At 43.3% G+C, this 18,130-nt stretch overlaps 4 non-coding genes across 4 annotated transcripts; all 4 read left to right on the top strand.

Moving 5' to 3' along the window:
* Positions 1-3,172: 3,172 nt before the first annotated feature.
* On the top strand, positions 3,173-3,244 carry TRNAH-GUG (transfer RNA histidin (anticodon GUG)). Its single transcript has one exon. It is a non-coding gene; the product is annotated as a tRNA-His (tRNA).
* Positions 3,245-3,858: 614 nt separating this feature from the next.
* Positions 3,859-3,930, top strand: TRNAH-GUG (transfer RNA histidin (anticodon GUG)). The gene has a single exon. It is a non-coding gene; the product is annotated as a tRNA-His (tRNA).
* A 2,868-nt stretch (positions 3,931-6,798) lies between these two features.
* Positions 6,799-6,870, top strand: TRNAH-GUG (transfer RNA histidin (anticodon GUG)). Its single transcript has one exon. It is a non-coding gene; the product is annotated as a tRNA-His (tRNA).
* Positions 6,871-8,368: 1,498 nt separating this feature from the next.
* Positions 8,369-8,450, top strand: TRNAS-AGA (transfer RNA serine (anticodon AGA)). The gene has a single exon. It is a non-coding gene; the product is annotated as a tRNA-Ser (tRNA).
* Positions 8,451-18,130: the final 9,680 nt, after the last annotated feature.

Raw genomic sequence — 18,130 nt, 5'->3', positions numbered from 1 at the left:
GATAACCTGGGAGTGAGTGAGACTGGTGATGTTCCGGCGCGGATTGACATGAAGGAGCGGCTACCTGTGGACGAGGGTCCTGAGGTGTGGCTGGTGAGCCGTCCTCGGACGCCATGTTTGGTTCTTCCTTTGTGTTCGGCTGGTGTCGATTGCAAATTTCTCCTGAGGCGGATGACTTTGTTTTGGCAGACTGATTTGAGTGCTCTGAACCAACGTGGGGTCCCCCTTCCTATCATCGTTGCTCGCAGGACTTTGGTGTGGACATGCTCTGATGGGCGGCGTTATACCCTGCCGGGATCGCTCCGTCTATCTCTCCAGTTCAATATGGCCACTGTACAACCGGACCACGTCGGTGCCCCAGATCGCAGGGGCCAGGGCTGAAGATGCTCCTACTATCCTGATTTGCGGTAGAGTGTACTGTCGGGGTTGCAGGACATAAACTGTGGAGTTCGTTACTTGTGTTTCTCTATGGTTCGGGGTATGGGTGGCCGAGGGTTCACAAGCTGGTTGTTTCTTTGATTGATCCTAGCTGTTGGGGTGGAGGTTTGGTGCGGGTTGGGGGGTCAGAGATTAAGTGGTATTGGCCCTCCTCAGGTCTTAGATGTTCTATGGGAGGTTTGGATTAGGATACTCTTTTCTTCCTCCCTTTATTTCAGGTATTACTGTATTTCTTTTTCTTTCTCTTCTCTCTTTTCTTGTCCTATATTTCGGGTTTATTGGGCGACAGACACACTGCTGGGGGGGGGGGCTAGGCCGTAGCCTCTGCATGCGTGTAGGGTGGGGGGGTTGGGGGATGGGTTTTTAGTTTGTTTCAGTTTCTACGGTGCCTTGTTTCTCTTCGTTTCTTTTCGTCTTCTTTATTCTATCTTGGGTCCGTGTTTGGGAATGCTAGTGGGCGGGTGGCGGTGGACATTGTCTACTATGTTGGATCTGATACCCTGTTGCAAATACTTTGAGCCGCCATTCCGCCTGGGGGGACTTGACTTTTAGTTTGTTGCATAGGTGGTGAATTTGTCGCTACTGTCACGCTGTACCTGCACGGACTCCGCCTTTTTAGTATATAGTTTATGTTTTAAGATGCAAATTGGGAATGTCAAACTTAATAGTTGCAACAAAAACATTGAAAATTAACCTTCATTGCTCCTGGGACATGGTATCACGATGGTCTACAGTGTAACCTTTAAATGCCTGCCTATGTATAATGTGATACTGTGTCGCCGTATTGCGCGCTCTGGTGCTTCAACAGTATTCGTGGCCGGCCTGATGGTTGTAGGCCCGTACTTGTTCTGTTCTTAATGCACAATAAAGGTTTTCAAAAATTAAAAAAAAAAAAAAAAAGAATGCAAGGTCTAACAAAAACGAACTAAGGATAACATGAGTAAAACATCAGGTTTCTCTACAGCATTTGGTGAGACAAGTGGGCCTTCTTTTATCTTCCATAAATGCAATCCTTCCCGGACCCCTTTATTATATAGCTCTTCAAGGAAAAAATATAAAGCACTTACAAAGGAGCCTCAAATACTTAAAGATGGTAGACTTCTGTAATATGGGCCATATACTAACAGCAGTACGAAAACAGAGTGCAATAGGGTCCAAAAAACGTGAGTGACCCATGAGAGTATTCATGCAAGCCTATGGTATTCCAAACTAGAGATATACACATGCAATTTTTGTTTTTAGGAGAGAATGTGCCTGCTGAAAAAAACATTATTTTTAAAAAGTGCATTGCAGAATATCAGGAATTTGCTGTGGGACACCTTGAAAACTTGCATACAGATTATGTGCACACACCTTACAGTCAGTTGTTGTGGCCGAGTGGTTAAGGCGATGGACTAGAAATCCATTGGGGTCTTCCCGCGCAGGTTCGAATCCTGCTGACAATGCGAATCTTTTTAACATCAGCTACAATTTCAGAAGTTAACCTTTAGTATTTCTTCCATGTCAGTTTTATAAATAGGTGGCTTATTTTGGTGTCACTATTGCCATATCACATATTTATTATCGCTCCCCCTTTCATATCTTTGCTATAACTCTTGTGCTTCATTAGCGCTGGTGCAAACGCTTCAAATTATTATACCCTGGCTCTCTCGGTCATACCTGTGCATGCACTTGAAACTTACTTTACCAATAAAAGAGGCAAATAGAGAAATAAAATAAAAGTGCTAGCTGGATTAGGCAAACACACTTCATAAAACTGCATTTTCTTTTCTATTCTCCCCCGTGTTACAAGCTTAACTGCTCCCTGTGTAATTTCTCTTAACCTGCTGTTCCTGGAAGAGAATTTCATCTACAAGCTCTTTCTGTGTTTTTTCCTAGTCTTTTCTTTCCCTTTTCTTAGATTTGTAACTGTTCCTTTACGTGCTCTATTTAGGTGCCATTAATCTCATTTGAGCTCCTTGTACCTGCTGCTGTTTTCTCCACACCTCATACTGTCTTTTCCCTCTTTCTCTCTTTCTCTGCGGTTGGTGGCTACTTTCCAAAGCGTCTGATGCCCCAATGTTCCTTCGTCTTGCTGTCAGACGTGAATTTGAAAAGCAACAAAATTAACAAGCCTTTACCACTCACACATGGCAGAAGTTTATACTTTAATTCAATGAGCTAAGAAAAGTGTGTTGTGGGGCCCCTACGAGTAATGGTGCTTGCTTCATCATAATTAGGCATGCAGTCATTAGCCACAGCTCTGATTATGGGTCACTGAGGTCAGTTTCAATAATTCCTCAAAAACCTAACCATGCAGTCTCCCCTAATTGTGTAGTTACCTTGCTTTACTGCTGTTTGTGTGATTAGCTGGGAGGAGCTCACGGCAGCATCCTCCCAATAAAAGTGTAGATGGACCGTTCCTTAACTCTTTCTTGCTTCACATACAGATGGCTTGAGGAGGTACAGGGGAGATGCAGGTCTAATAAACAGAATAGAATATCTGCGCCAGGTGTGTTTCTCTGCATTGGTGTCCCATCACAGGCCCACCAGTGTATGTGTGATCTTTGACTCCTGCCAGTTCACAAGCAGGCGGCCAGGAAATGGTTTCAGCCTATCAACCACTGAGGAGATAAAGCCTTTGTATAAGGAATGAGGAAGCAATGAACACATTCAGCCTATCACAGAAGTAGCCCTGAGTGTTCCGAATTATAATTTCTTCATGTCACTGTACGTTATTGAGCCCAAGTAGCTCGCCGTGATCGTATAGTGGTTAGTACTCTGCGTTGTGGCCGCAGCAACCTCGGTTCAAATCCGAGTCACGGCATTGTGGTTGGCAATGTCACGGCAGTTGGGTTTTTCCTTTACAGAATTCCCAAATGTACCAGTTGTTTTTGTAAAATGTCTATTAAAAACAGATCCTTTTCAATATTTAAATGATCTAACGACAAATTATTTAAACACACATGATTATAAGATGTAGGTATACTGTACTTACTGACATAAATTATCGTTCTTGAACATATTTGAGGTAAGGGGAGCGGACCTCTCCCCCAGGCCAATCAGAATGCAGATGAATGCAGTTGCAGTTGAGTGACCTGTGTTGTGGCTGTCTACAGGGAATGCACATATGTAGCTGTCTCGCAGCCCAATCCAGACGTCAATTGAAGACAGGTTTTGATGCAAATAGAGCAGTAAGTGCAGAGAAATGCTCACTCTCTAAAAATGGCATTTATACAATAGTAAGATTAAATCCAACCTCACCAGTAGATAAGCAGGCGGCCAGGAAACGGTTTCAGCCTATCAACCACTGAGGAGATAAAGCCTTTGTATAAGGAATGAGGAAGCAATGAACACATTCAGCCTATCACAGGAGTAGCCCTGAGTGTTCCGAATTATAATTTCTTCATGTCAGTGTACGTTATTGAGCCCAAGTAGCTCGCCGTGATCGTATAATGGTTAGTACTCTGCGTTGTGGCCGCAGCAACCTCGGTTCGAATCCGAGTCACGGCATTGTGGTTGGCAATGTCACGGCAGTTGGGTTTTTCCTTTACAGAATTCCCAAATGTACCAGTTGTTTTTGTAAAATGTCTATTAAAAACAGACCCTTTTCAATATTTAAACGATCTAACGACAAATTATTAAACACACATGATTATAAGATGTAGGTATACTGTACTTACTGACATAAATTATCGTTCTTGAACATATTTGCGGTAAGGGGAGCGGACCTCTCCCCCAGGCCAATCAGAATGCAGATGGATGCAGTTGCAGTTGAGTGACCTGTCTTGTGGCTGTCTACAGGGAATGCACATATGTAGCTGTCTCGCAGCCCAATCCAGACGTCAATTGAAGACAGGTTTTCATGCAAATAGAGCAGTAAGTGCAGAGAAGTGCTCACTCTCTAAAAATGGCATTTATACAATAGTAAGATTAAATCCAACCACACCAGTAGATAGGATTTATCAATAAATAAATAAAGCTTCTCCTCTCTGATATGGAATTACCCCCCAAAAAGTATAGGGGAATACCCAATGCTAACCTTTGAGAGGGGCAGACCTCACAGTAGTGAAAAATGTAATAAACTGTTTGATACTACTAGGACATACAAACTACCACAGTACATGTCTTACCTTTTACTTACATAGCATGATGCCCCTAGGACTACCTAGGGCCTACCTTAGGGGTTACTGATATGTAATAAAATTGGAGTTTAAGGCTTGGCAAGTAGTTTTAAATGCCAAGTCGAAGTGGCAGTACACTGCAGCACAGGCACTGCAGTAGCAGCCTTGAGACAGGTTTGAAATGCTATTTCTTTGGGCGGCACAATCAGTCCCTGGGTATATGGTATACCACTTTACAAGGGGCTTTCAAGTAAATTAAATCTGTCAGTCAGGTATACTCCAATTATACACATGATTAGGGAAGAAGCACGTGCACTTCAGCACTGAATAGTAGCAATAAAGTGATCAGAGTCCTAAGGCCAACAAAAAGATACAGCAAAATGCGGAGATGAAAAGCAATAAGGTGGGGTTGGGACCACCTTAAGAATGCAAGGTCTAACAAAAACGAACTAAGGATAACATGAGTAAAACATCAGCTTTCTCTAGAGCATTTTGTGAGACAAGTGGGCCTTCTTTTATCTTCCATAAATGCAATCTTTCCCGGACCCCTTTATTATATAGCTCTTCAAGGAAAAAATATAAAGCACTTACAAAGGAGCCTCAAATACTCAAAGATGGTAGACTTCTGTAATATGGGCCATATACTAAAAGCAGCACGAAAACAGAGTGCAATAGGGTCCAATAAACTTGAGTGACCCATGAGAGTATGCATGCAAGCCTATGGTATTCCAAACTAGATATATACGCATGCAATTTTTGTTTTTAGGAGAGAATGTGCCTGCTGAAAAAAACATTATTTTTAAAAAGTGCATTGCAGAATATCAGGAATGTGCTGTGGGACACTTTGAAAACTTGCATACAGATTATGTGCACACGCCTCACAGTCAGTTGTTGTGGCAGAGTGGTTAAGGTGATGGACTAGAAATCCATTGGGTTCTCCCCGCGCAGGTTCGAGACCTGCCGACAACGAGAATCTTTTTAACATCGGCTAAAATTTCAGAAGTTAACCTTTAGTATTTCTTCCATGTCAGTTTTATAAATAGGTGGCTTATTTTGGTGTCACTATTGCCATATCACATATTTATTATCGCTCCCCCTTTCATATCTTTGCTATAACTCTCGTCCTTCATTAGCGCTGGTGCAAACGCTTCGAATTATTATACCCTGGCTCTCTCGGTCATACCTGTGCATGCACTTGAAACTTACTTTACCAATAAAAGAAGCAAATAGAGAAATAAAATAAAAGTGCTAGCTGGATTAGGCAAACACACTTCATAAAACTGCATTTTCTTTTCTATTCTCCCCCGTGTTACAAGCTTAACTGCTCCCTGTGTAATTTCTCTTAACCTGCTATTCCTGGAAGAGAATTTCATCTACAAGCTCTTTCTGTGTGTTTCCTAGTCTTTTCTTTCCCTTTTCTTAGATTTGTAACTGTTCCTTTACGTGCTCTATTTAGGCGCCATTAATCTCATTTGAGCTCCATGTACCTGCTGCTGTTTTCTCCACACCTTATACTGCCTTTTCCCTCTTTCTCTCTTTCTCTGCGGTTGGTGGCTACTTTCCAAAGCGTCTGATGCCCTAATGTCCCTTCGTCTTGTTGTCAGACGTGAATTTGAAAAGCAACAAAATTAACAAGCCTTTACCACTCACACATGGCAGAAGTTTATACTTTAATTCAATGAGCTAAGAAAAGTGTGTTGTGGGGCCCCTACGAGCCATGGTGCTTGCTTCATCATAATTAGGCATGCAGTCATTAGCCACAGCTCTGATTATGGGTCACTGAGGTCAGTTTCAATAATTCCTCAAAAACCTAACCATGCAGTCCCCCCTAACTGTGTAGTTACCTTGCTTTACTGCTGTTTGTGTGATTAGCTGGGAGGAGCTCACGGCAGCATCCTCCCAATAAAAGTGTAGATGGACCGTTCCTTAACTCGTTCTTGCTTCAAATACAGATGGCTTGAGGAGGTACAGGGGAGTTGCAGGTCTAATAAACAGAATAGAATATATGCGCCAGGTGTGTTTCTCTGCATTGGTGTCACATCACAGGCCCACCAGTGTATGTGTGATCTTTGACTCCTGCCAGTTCACAAGCAGGCGGCCAGGAAACGGTTTCAGCCTATCAACCACTGAGGAGATATAGCCTTTGTATAAGGAATGAGGAAGCAATGAACACTTTCAGCCTATCACAGGAGTAGCCCTGAGTGTTCTGAATTATAATTTCTTCATGTCACTGTACGTTATTGAGACCAAGTAGCTCGCCGTGATCGTATAGTGGTTAGTACTCTGCGTTGTGGCCGCAGCAACCTCGGTTCGAATCCGAGTCACGGCATTGTGGTTGGCAATGTCACAGCAGTTGGGTTTTTCCTTTAGAGAATTCCCAAATGTACCAGTTGTTTTTGTAAAATGTCTATTAAAAACAGATCCTTTTCAATATTTAAACGATCTAACCACAAATTATTTAAACACACATGATTATAAGATGTAGCTATACTGTACATACTGACATAAATTATCGTTCTTGAACATATTTGCGGTAAGGGGAGCGGAGCTCTCCCCCAGGCCAATCAGAATGCAGATGAATGCAGTTGCAGTTGAGTGACCTGTATTGTGGCTGTCTACAGGGAATGCACATATTTAGCTGTCTCGCAGCCTAATCCAGACGTCAATTGAAGACAGGTTTTCATGCAAATGGAGCAGTAAGTGCAGAGAAATGCTCACTCTCTAAAAATGGAATTTATACAATAGTAAGATTAAATCCAACCTCACCGGTAGATAGGATTGATCAATAAATAAATAAAGCTTCTCCTCTCTGATATGGAATTACCCCCCAAAAAGTATAAGGGAATACCCAATGCTAACCTATGAGAGGGGCAGACCTCACAGTAGTGAAAAATGTAATAGACTGTTTGATACTACTAGGACATACAAACTACCACAGTACATGTCTTACCTTTTACTTACATAGCATGATGCCCCTAGGACTACCTAGGGCCTACCTTAGGGGTTACTGATATGTAATAAAATTGAAGTTTAAGGCTTGGCAAGTAGTTTTAAATGCCAAGTCGAAGTGGCAGTACACTGCAGCACAGGCACTGCAGTAGCAGGCTTGAGACAGGTTTGAAATGCTATATCTTTGGGCGGCACAATCAGTCCCTGGGTATATGGTATACCACTTTACAAGGGGCTTTCAAGTAAATTAAATCTGTCAGTCAGGTATACTCCAATTATACACATGATTAGGGAAGAAGCACGTGCACTTCAGCACTGATTAGTAGCGATAAAGTGATCAGAGCCCTAAGGCCAACAAAAAGATACAGCAAAATGCGGAGGTGAAAACAATAAGGTGGGGTTGGGACCACCTTAAGAATGCAAGGTCTAACAAAAACGAACTAAGGATAACATGAGTAAAACATCAGGTTTCTCTACAGCATTTGGGGAGACAAGTGGGCCTTCTTTTATCTTCCATAAATGCAATCTTTCCCGGACCCCTTTATTATATAGCTCTTCAAGGAAAAAATATAAAGCACTTACAAAGGAGCCTCAAATACTCAAAGATGGTAGACTTCTGTAATATGGGCCATATACTAAAAGCAGCACGAAAACAGAGTGCAATAGGGTCCAAAAAACTTGAGTGACCCATGAGAGTATGCATGCAAGCCTAAGGTATTCCAAACTAGAGATATACGCATGCAATTTTTGTTTTTAGGAGAGAATGTGCCTGCTGAAAAAAACATTATTTTTAAAAAGTGCATTGCAGAATATCAGGAATTTGCTGTGGGACACCTTGAAAAATTGCATACAGATTATGTGCACACGCCTTACAGTCAGTTGTTGTGGCCGAGTGGTTAAGGTGATGGACTAGAAATCCATTGGGGTCTCCCCGCGCAGGTTCGAATCCTGCGGACAACAAGAATATTTTTAACATCGGCTACAATTTCAGAAGTTAACCTTTAGTATTTCTTCCATGTCAGTTTTATAAATAGGTGGCTTATTTTGGTGTCACTATTGCCATATCACATATTTATTATCGCTCCCCCTTTCATATCTTTGCTATAACTCTCGTCCTTCATTAGCGCTGGTGCAAACACTTCAAATTATTATACCCTGGCTCTCTCGGTCATACCTGTGCATGCACTTGAAACTTATTTATTTATTTATTTATTTAAAGTTTTATATAGCGCGAACAAGACCCGTGGGTATCAGAGCGCTTCACATAAAAGTAGTTTAAATATTAACAAGAAGATAACCATTAAACAAACAAATAGATATGAGGTAGAAAGTTATATGGCTATAGTGAGTGCTTAAGTAACTACATTCCACTCAGGTTCGTCGATTATAATACAAATTAACTCTACAACATGAGGTTATGTCATTTGTCCTTTTTGTCATACCTATGAGGTAGCGGTTATATAGTTTCAGGATGTGAGATAGTTGTATGAATTAGTTTTGACAAGAGGTAGCAATTGGTATACAGTTTAGTTACAAAAGGAAAGTTGACAGTATCAGACCATCATTATCTTTCATCTATTTCACGGCAGTCCTTCCCTTTCTGCTAGCATTCGATCTCATAGTGAGACATAACCTTGTCTATATAAGGTATTTACTCATTAAGAAGCTCTTCACTTCTCGCTTAAATTTTGAGGTATTAGGAATCTTCCTAATGCTTGGAGGCAATGAATTCCAAATCCTGGGGGCAGCTCCTGAGAACGCTCTGTCATAAGTTTTTTTCTTTCTGAATATGGCTGGGCACAGCACCAACTCTTTGGCACTCCTGGCTGGTCTGTTGCCTCCTGATAGCTCAATTTTCTTGGATAGGTATCTAGGAGTATTGTAGTGGAGTGCTCTGTGGGTGATACATGCTATCTTTAGTTGAATTCTGGCCTCATAGGGTAGCCAATTCAACGCTTTCAGGTGAGGGGAGATGTGGTCAAACTTCCTAGATCCGGGGATGAGTCTCGCCGCAGCATTGAGGCAGGCTTTTAGTGGTGCTGTGGATATTTTTGGTAGACCTGCTAAGGTGGTGCAACCATATTCAATCCTAGAGATGACTAAAGATTGGATTGCCAGTTTCAGATCTGCTTCAGAGATGAATGGTTTCAATTTTCTTAGGTAGTTCAGGTGGAAGCGGGCGTTTTTTGCCATTGAATTAATATGAGTTTTCATGTCAAGACTCTCGTCTAAAGTGATTCCTAGCGACTTAGCTGAGTTGACTAGAGTCGGGGTGCAGTTGAGCGCAGTCACCAACTTGGTCCATTCCTTTATTTCCGTAACGCACTTTGGTGGAGAGATTAGTAAGAATTCTGTTTTTTGAGCATTTAGCTTCAGAAGATTGGTAGTTAGCCATTGCAATGCCCTTTTTAATATTTCATTCATTCGCTCAATGTCTTCAAGGGAGGTGATCTTTATATATATTTGCGTGTCATCCGCATACATATGATAAGATACCTGTGAGTTACTGAGAATTGTTGTAAGAGGTTCAACATACAAGTTAAACAGATCAGGGGATAATGTCGATCCTTGTGGGACTCCAATTGAGTTAGGGCAGGATGGTGAAATTGAATGATTGACCAGGAAACGTTGTGTTCTGTTCCGTAGGAAAGATTCGAACCATTTCAACACATTTCCAGACACTCCCATCCTGTCTTGTAGCCTGGCCAGTAAAGCTTCGTGATTTACTGTGTCAAATGCCGATGACAGGTCCAGGAGAATTAGCAAGCATGCTTGATTTCGATCAAGAGCCAGTAGCGCGTCGTCGACAATATGGAGGATCGCTGTTTCCGTGCTATGCCCTGATCTGAATCCTGATTGGCAATCATCTAGTAGGGAAAACTTGTTGATGTGTTGGCTCAGCTGGCCCTGCACGCATTTCTCAATTAGTTTGGCCAATAGAGGGACGTTGGTTACTGGTCAAAAGTTGTTCGGGTTTGTAGCATCTGCAGTAGGTTTTTTGATCAATGGAACAACTTGACCAGTTTTTAGACAGTCTGGGTGGGTCCCTTGTGACAGTGATGCATTTATTATTTTGGTCCAGATTGGCACCACAATGTGGCTGATTTCTCTTAAGCATTTCGCAGGTAGGGGATCTTGGTAGTGGTTGTTGGGTTTGATTTTTCACGAGCATTTTGGCGATCATGTTCTGATTGTATAATTCGAATATGTCCCAGTTTACATTGTTTTTTGTTGTGCTACACACTGTAGTCGAATTGGGATCGTTCGTAGTCAGTGGTTGAATGGGGAGGTTATTTGCTGCGCTTAAGAGCTCCGTTTCCAGCGCTTTGGTTTTTCCGTGAAAAATATAGAAAATTCCTCGCTACTTATGGATGTTTTTACGTTTTCATGCGCTGTTTTGGTTAGTTTGTTTGATTGTTGTTTCAGGATTTCAAACAGTTTCCGTGGTCTGTTTTTGGCATTATCCAGTTCCGATCTTATGAATTCCTTTTTGGAGTTGATGATCTTTTTGTTATATTGGTTTCTAATTTTTCTGAGGGCTTTCAGCTCAGGGGATGAAGGGTTTTGTCTCCATTTTCTTTCGGCCATTCTTAGTTTGCGCCTATCTTCGTTCAATGATCCGTCAAACCATGGATTCTTCGTCTTTTCCGTTATTCTTTTTAGTTTTAATGGCATGGTGTTGTTGACGATGTTCCCGATTGAGGTTATATAATGCTCTGTCAACTCGTTTGCATTCTGTAAGTTGCTGGGTGGCTTTAAGTCACTCTCACAGCTTTGTACTAGTAGTTCAATATTAGTGTCTCTAGTGTCTCGGATCCATTTTTTAACATTGGCAGGTTGAACAGTCTTGCCCTTTTTCAATATGGGTATCCGGAATGTTATTGCATAGTGGTCCGACCAGTCACATGGGGCTATTGAGAGGATTGATGTATTTTTGATATCTGAAATAATCCAGTCAAGTGTTGCTCCTTTTGAGTGTGTGGGTTCTGTGCATGCTTGGTTGAGTTTTAGCTCAACAAGGAAATCCTTAAGCGTGTTGACTAGCTTGTCATTGCAGTCGTCCCAGTGTAAGTTAAAATCTCCTAAGAATATGTTATTGGCATTCGTGTTAGAGTTGATCATAATAATCTCCATTTACTGTTCTATGAACTTAGCGTTCTCTCCTGGTGGGTGGTAAAACGCATGTAGATTGCATCTTTGATTCGTTGCTGATTTTATATTGAGACCTAAGTATTCGCAAGATTCTAGAGGGTCAGATTGAATTTGATTGACCTCTATCTCTGATCGGTGAATGCAGGCAATTCCTCCTCCCGTCTTTATAGGTCTATCTAGTCTCACAATGCTATATTCAGGTGGTACTAAGAGATCCATGGTTGGGGATGATGATTCCGATAGCCACGTTTCTGTAAGAATTGCCAGATCAATTTCTTTGTTGATGATGAGGTCTGCTATGTCTGACGCATGTTTTGTAGCCGATCGACAGTTGAGTAGGAGGCATGTCAGTTGTTTCCCAGGGTTCTTAATCTTCAGCGTTTCGTGTTCGGAATTAAGCAGGACTTGTTGTAAGTTGTTATGGTTAAGTTTCCTATCGTTCTTTCTTGATGTTCTTTTAGGGTCAATCGGAACTGTTTTGATGTTCTCCTCTTCTTCATGATCAGGCGATTCATAGGATTAGAGTAAGGCAATGGCATCTTCCTTCGACAGGGCCTTCGTCCTTTTTGGTCGGTTGTTCCTATTCGCTAGTGATATGTCAATTTCTTTGCTCTTTCTATGTATGGAGTGTACAAGATCTTGAATATTTGTGATCTTAGAATGGGTGCTTGCTGTCATTTCCAGTATTTCTTTCATCGCTTGTAGAGTACTAATTGTGATTTGTGTCATGTTGCTGACTAGTTTCTGAAGATCATTAGTAGCCTTCTGGTTCCTGATTAGTTTCTTGGGGATGGTTAGCCTGTGTGTCCAGGGGTTGTATGTCGCTTTTCTCGGTTTTCGATCTTTTCTTAGTGCCTCAGTCATTTCCTGTATATCCTCTGTTTGGTCGTCTGTTCCATTCCTTCTTGGGATGTTGTGTGAGTTGTCTGAGTTATGTAAAGATAGGAGAGTTTTTGTAGGTGAGGTTCTACCTGGTTTTAGTATAGTATTAGCGGTAGGTAGCGCACGGTTGTTGTCTCCTATCTTATCTGTTTCTTAGTTTACATCGAGTGGTTCACTCGGCACCACTGTGTGTTCTGCGTGGGAAGGCTCGGTGTTTGGAAGCGGTGTCGACTCTTCTCTTTGGAGTTGGTCTTGTTCTTTATTCTCAAGACTCGTCGATCTTCCTGTCCGTTCTGTCTTATTTTTCGATATAATCTCTCCTGTTTCAGTTTTCTTTCCAGGTTTAGTAGCTGGCTCCACGCAGCCTCCCGTTCGATTGATATAAATCGTATCATGAGTGGCTTCTGGTGGGGTTGGGTGTATTTGGTGTCTTAAGCCCTCTAGTGATTCTTTTATAGAAGGGAATATCTTGTCGAACTTCATGAGTTCACTGTTCGCTGCCTGTATCAGCACTATTCCGGTTTTATATATGGTGATGCATAGTTCTGCTCTGCATCTTCTTGATGGTGAGGTCATTATTTTTGTGCCATGTGGGATGTTTTTCGTACCTTTTATGTTGAGCGTCCTTGTGAAGGCATTGCGCCATTTAGCCGTTTTATTAGTGTAAAAGATCAAGTCATGCGTTATAGTGCCTTTATCTGAATTAAAGTATGGGTCGGCGAACAGTGAGTCCGCGTTTTTCTTCAGGGTATTGTGCTTACATTTTTTGGCTCAGTTTTTAGATAAATCAGATGGATATTTTATGACCTGGGCGTTTGAGTCGTCTCGGTACCTTTCGCCCATATTTGATTCGTGTTATAGATCTTATGGTGGCTTTTCTCTATAAGTCTCTTATATGTTCCAGGGGTTAGAGTTAAATCGTGGCATGCATAGATATCTCATTAGGTAAATTTTTCTTCAAAGGTAGTGTTAAATCCAAGTTTATCTATTATTAGTAATTTCCTTCTAATATAGTAGTCATGCCAGTTTCTCTTCCAGTTAATTTTCTTGGCACTTTGTTAGTTGTGATTTCAGGTAGCAGTAATTATACAGCCCTTATTGTGCTCTAAAACGTTTGAAAACTGGGTATTACAAAATGTCCGCCGTTTTGGTGCTTACTATAGGCAGGGGCTTTTTCTCTTTTCATTCTTTCTTTCAATTAGTCCATTTTCCATTTCTTGTCTCGACTTGGACTCAGTTATAGGCTCCTTCTTCTCTGTTTAGACCCTATTTGTCCCTTTTCCCTTTCTTGCCTCTTGGTTGTTTACTTCCTGCAGAGAGAGGAAGGACTACTTGTGTCTCAAGCGGCCGCCATTTTAAAGTCAGGCGCGCCGCTTCGAGTGCTGCCACAATAGTTTTCTTTCCCTTTTATTCCTCCTCCCTGCTATGCCTCTCACCCGCGGGTTCTCGCCATCTCCTGTAAATCTCGACGTCGCTCCTCCGCTCCCGCTCACCGCCTCAGGCCACCTTCGCGTTGTCCGTGTTCTCTCTCCTCTCCTCTCCTCAGCTAGCCTTGGTCTCCTGTCTCCGGTCTTAGCGATGGGTTGCAGACACCATCGGCGCCAGGTACTCTCGGCGAACAGCGCCTCCGCACCTCCAAACTTACTTTACCAATAAAAGAAGCAAATAGAGAAATAAAATAAAAGTGCTAGCTGGATTAGGCAAACACACTTCATAAAACTGCATTTTCTTTTCTATTCTCCCCCGTGTTACAAGCTTAACTGCTCCCTGTGTAATTTCTCTTAACCTGCTGTTCCTGGATCAGAATTTCATCTACAAGCTCTTTCTGTGTTTTTCCTAGTCTTTTCTTTCCCTTTTCTTAGATTTGTAACTGTTCCTTTACGTGCTCTATTTAGGCGCCATTAATCTCATTTGAGCTCCTTGTACCTGCTGCTGTTTTCTCCACACCTCATACTGTCTTTTCCCTCTTTCTCTCTTTCTCTGCGGTTGGTGGCTACTTTCCAAAGCGTCTGATGCCCCAATGTTCCTTCGTCTTGTTGTCAGACGTGAATTTGAAAAGCAACAAAATTAACAAGCCTTTACCACTCACACATGGCAGAAGTTTATACTTTAATTCAATGAGCTAAGAAAAGTGTGTTGTGGGGCCCCTACGAGCCATGGTGCTTGCTTCATCATAATTAGGCATGCAGTCATTAGCCACAGCTCTGATTATGGGTCACTGAGGTCAGTTTCAATAATTCCTCAAAAACCTAACCATGCAGTCCCCCCTAACTGTGTAGTTATCTTGCTTTACTGCTGTTTGTGTGATTAGCTGGGAGGAGCTCACGGCAGCATCCTCCCAATAAAAGTGTAGATGGACCACTCCTTAACTCTTTCTTGCTTAACATACAGATGACTTGACAGGGCAGATGCAGGTCTAATAGACAGAATAGAATATCTGCGCCAGGTGTGTTTATCTGCATTGGTGTCCCATCACAGGCCCACAAGTGTATGTGTGATCTTTGCCTCCTGCCAGTTCACAAGCAGGCTGCCAGGAAACGGTTTCAGCCTATCAACCACTGAGGAGATAAAGCCTTTGTATAAGGAATGAGGAAGCAATGAACACATTCAGCCTATCACAGGAGTAGCCCTGAGTGTTCCGAATTATAATTTCTTCATGTCACTGTACCTTATTGAGACCAAGTAGCTCGCCGTGATCGTATAGTGGTTAGTATTCTGCGTTGTGGCCGCAGCAACCTCGGTTCCAATCCGAGTCACGGCATTTTGGTTGGCAATGTCACGGCAGTTGGGTTTTTCCTTTACAGAATTCCCAAATGTACCAGTTGTTTTTGTAAAATGTCTATTAAAAACAGATCCTTTTCAACATTTAAACGATCAAAAGACAAATTATTTAAACACGCATGATTATAAGATGTAGGTATACTGTACTTACTGACATAAATTATTGTTCTTGAACATATTTGCGGTAAGGGGAGCGGAGCTCTCCCCCAGGCCAATCAGAATGCAGATGAATGCAGTTGCAGCTGAGTGACCTGTGTTGTGGCTGTCTACAGGGAATGCACATATGTAGCTGTCTCGCAGCCCAATCCAGACGTCAATTGAAGTCAGGTTTTCATGCAAATAGAGCAGTAAGTGCAGAGAAATGCTCACTCTCTAAAAATGGCATTCATACAATAGTAAGATTAAATCCAACCCCACCAGTAGATAGGATTTATCAATAAATAAATAAAGCTTCTCCTCTCTGATATGGAATTACCCCCCAAAAAGTATAAGGGAATACCCAATGCTAACCTATGAGAGGAGCAGACCTCACAGTAGTGAAAAATGTAATAGACTGTTTGATACTACTAGGACATACAAACTACCACAGTACATGTCTTACCTTTTACTTACATAGCATGATGCCCCTAGGACTACCTAGGGCCTACCTTAGGGGTTACTGATATGTAATAAAATTGAAGTTTAAGGCTTGGCAAGTAGTTTTAAATGCCAAGTCGAAGTGGCAGTACACTGCAGCACAGGCACTGCAGTAGCAGGCTTGAGACAGGGTTGAAATGCTATTTCTTTGGGCGGCACAATCAGTCCCTGGGTATATGGTATACCACTTTACAAGGGGCTTTCAAGTAAATTAAATCTGTCAGTCAGGTATACTCCAATTATACACATGATTAGGGAAGAAGCACGTGCACTTCAGCACTGATTAGTAGCGATAAAGTGATCAGAGTCCTAAGGCCAACAAAAAGATACAGCAAAATGCGGAGGTGAAAAGCAATAAGGTAGGGTTGGGACCACCTTAAGAATGCAAGGTCTGGGGAGGAGCCTAGCCTAAATCCGAGATGGCCGCCTGATCCCTCGGCTCCGCCGATCCCTCCGCTTTTCTCCCCGCCCTTGTCTCCCCCTCGGCGCTGGCGGCAGAGGGACGTTTCCTTTGTTCTCGACATGGCCGGCCATGTTTGCACTTTTTACGGATCTTGCCACGGAGACGATCTGACCGGCGGGGAAAAGTAGCGGCGCTGTGTTTACCGCTGCGGGGCTCAGCTTAGCCTTGATTGATCTTGTGCCTTGATACTGTTGGGGTCGGCAGTGCAACAGTGTATCTGCGCCTTGGTTCATGCTTGGCGCTGCTGGCTCGCTACTCTCCGACGGCGAAGGGGTGGAAGCCATACTGCTGACTGTGCCCCTTGCTCCTGTGATTCTTCCGGGCTGCTGCCGGAGAGATGCCCTGCTGTTCCTGCTGTATTGGCGCCGTGCGTGGCACCGGAGTGGCGTGTGCTGCTTCTGTGCTCCCTGAAAACGCACATCCTGTACCCGGACTGGACGTCTACCTAGATGGGAGAGACGGTGGTGACCGGCCTCGAGAGCTGCGACCCTGTTACGAGCCCTGTGTGCAGAGACCTGCTGCCCGGTACATCTCTGCGTTACCATTTAGTGTAGGAGACATCATGCGGGCATTGAGCTCTTTCCGATCTGAAATGCTGGACAATGCCCGGGACTTAATTGATCGCCTTGATGTTAATGCTTCCTATGCTACTCCGGTGGTCTTTGATGGCGCCCGTCTGCAGGACACTTCTCCACATCCTGACCCCGATCACAGTGGGGAGCCTACCCAGTTGTGTCCAGATAACCTGGGAGTGAGTGAGACTGGTGATGTTCCGGCGCGGATTGACATGAAGGAGCGGATACCTGTGGACGAGGGTCCTGAGGTGTGGCTGGTGAGCCGTCCTCAGACGCCATGTTTGGTTTTTCCTTTGTGTTCGGCTGGTGTCGATTGCAACTTTCTCCTGAGGCGGATGACTTTGTTTTGGCAGACTGATTTGAGTGCTCTGAACCAACGTGGGGTCCCCCTTCCTATCATCGTTGCTCGCAGGACTTTGGTGTGGACATGCTCTGATGGGCGGCGTTATACCCTGCCGGGATCGCTCCGTCTATCTCTCCAGTTCAATATGGCCACTGTACAACCGGACCACGTCGGTGCCCCAGATCGCAGGGGCCAGGGCTGAAGATGCTCCTACTATCCTGATTTGCGGTAGAGTGTACTGTCGGGGTTGCAGGACATAAACTGTGGAGTTGGTTACTTGTGTTTCTCTATGGTTCGGGGTTCCGGGAATGGGTGGCCGAGGGTTCACAAGCTGGTTGTTTCTTTGATTGATCCTAGCTGTTGGGGTGGAGGTTTGGTGCGGGTTGGGGGGTCAGAGATTAAGTGGTATTGGCCCTCCTCCGGTCTTAGATGTTCTATGGGAGGTTTGGATTAGGATACTCTTTTCTTCCTACCTTTATTTCAGGTATTACTGTATTTCTTTTTCTTTCTCTTCTCTCTTTTCTTGTCCTATATTTCGGGTTTATTGGGCGACAGACACACTGCTGGGGGGGGGGGGGGGGTACGCCGTAGCCTCTGCATGCGTGTAGGGTGGGGGGTTAGGGGATGGGTTTTTAGTTTGTTTCAGTTTCTATGGTGCCTTGTTTCTCTTCGTTTCTTTTCGTCTTCTTTATTCTATCTTGGGTCCGTGTTTGGGAATGCTAGTGGGCGGGTGGCGGTGGACATTGTCTACTATGTTGGATCTGATACCCTGTTGCAAATACTTTGAGCCGCCATTCCGCCTGGGGGG

This window comes from Lissotriton vulgaris, chromosome 1_1 (genome assembly GCF_964263255.1).
Source record: "Lissotriton vulgaris chromosome 1_1, aLisVul1.2, whole genome shotgun sequence".
NCBI classification, from domain to species: domain Eukaryota; kingdom Metazoa; phylum Chordata; class Amphibia; order Caudata; family Salamandridae; genus Lissotriton; species Lissotriton vulgaris.
Note: the sequence above shows the minus strand (reverse complement) of the source record. Positions and strands in the feature narration are given on the sequence as shown.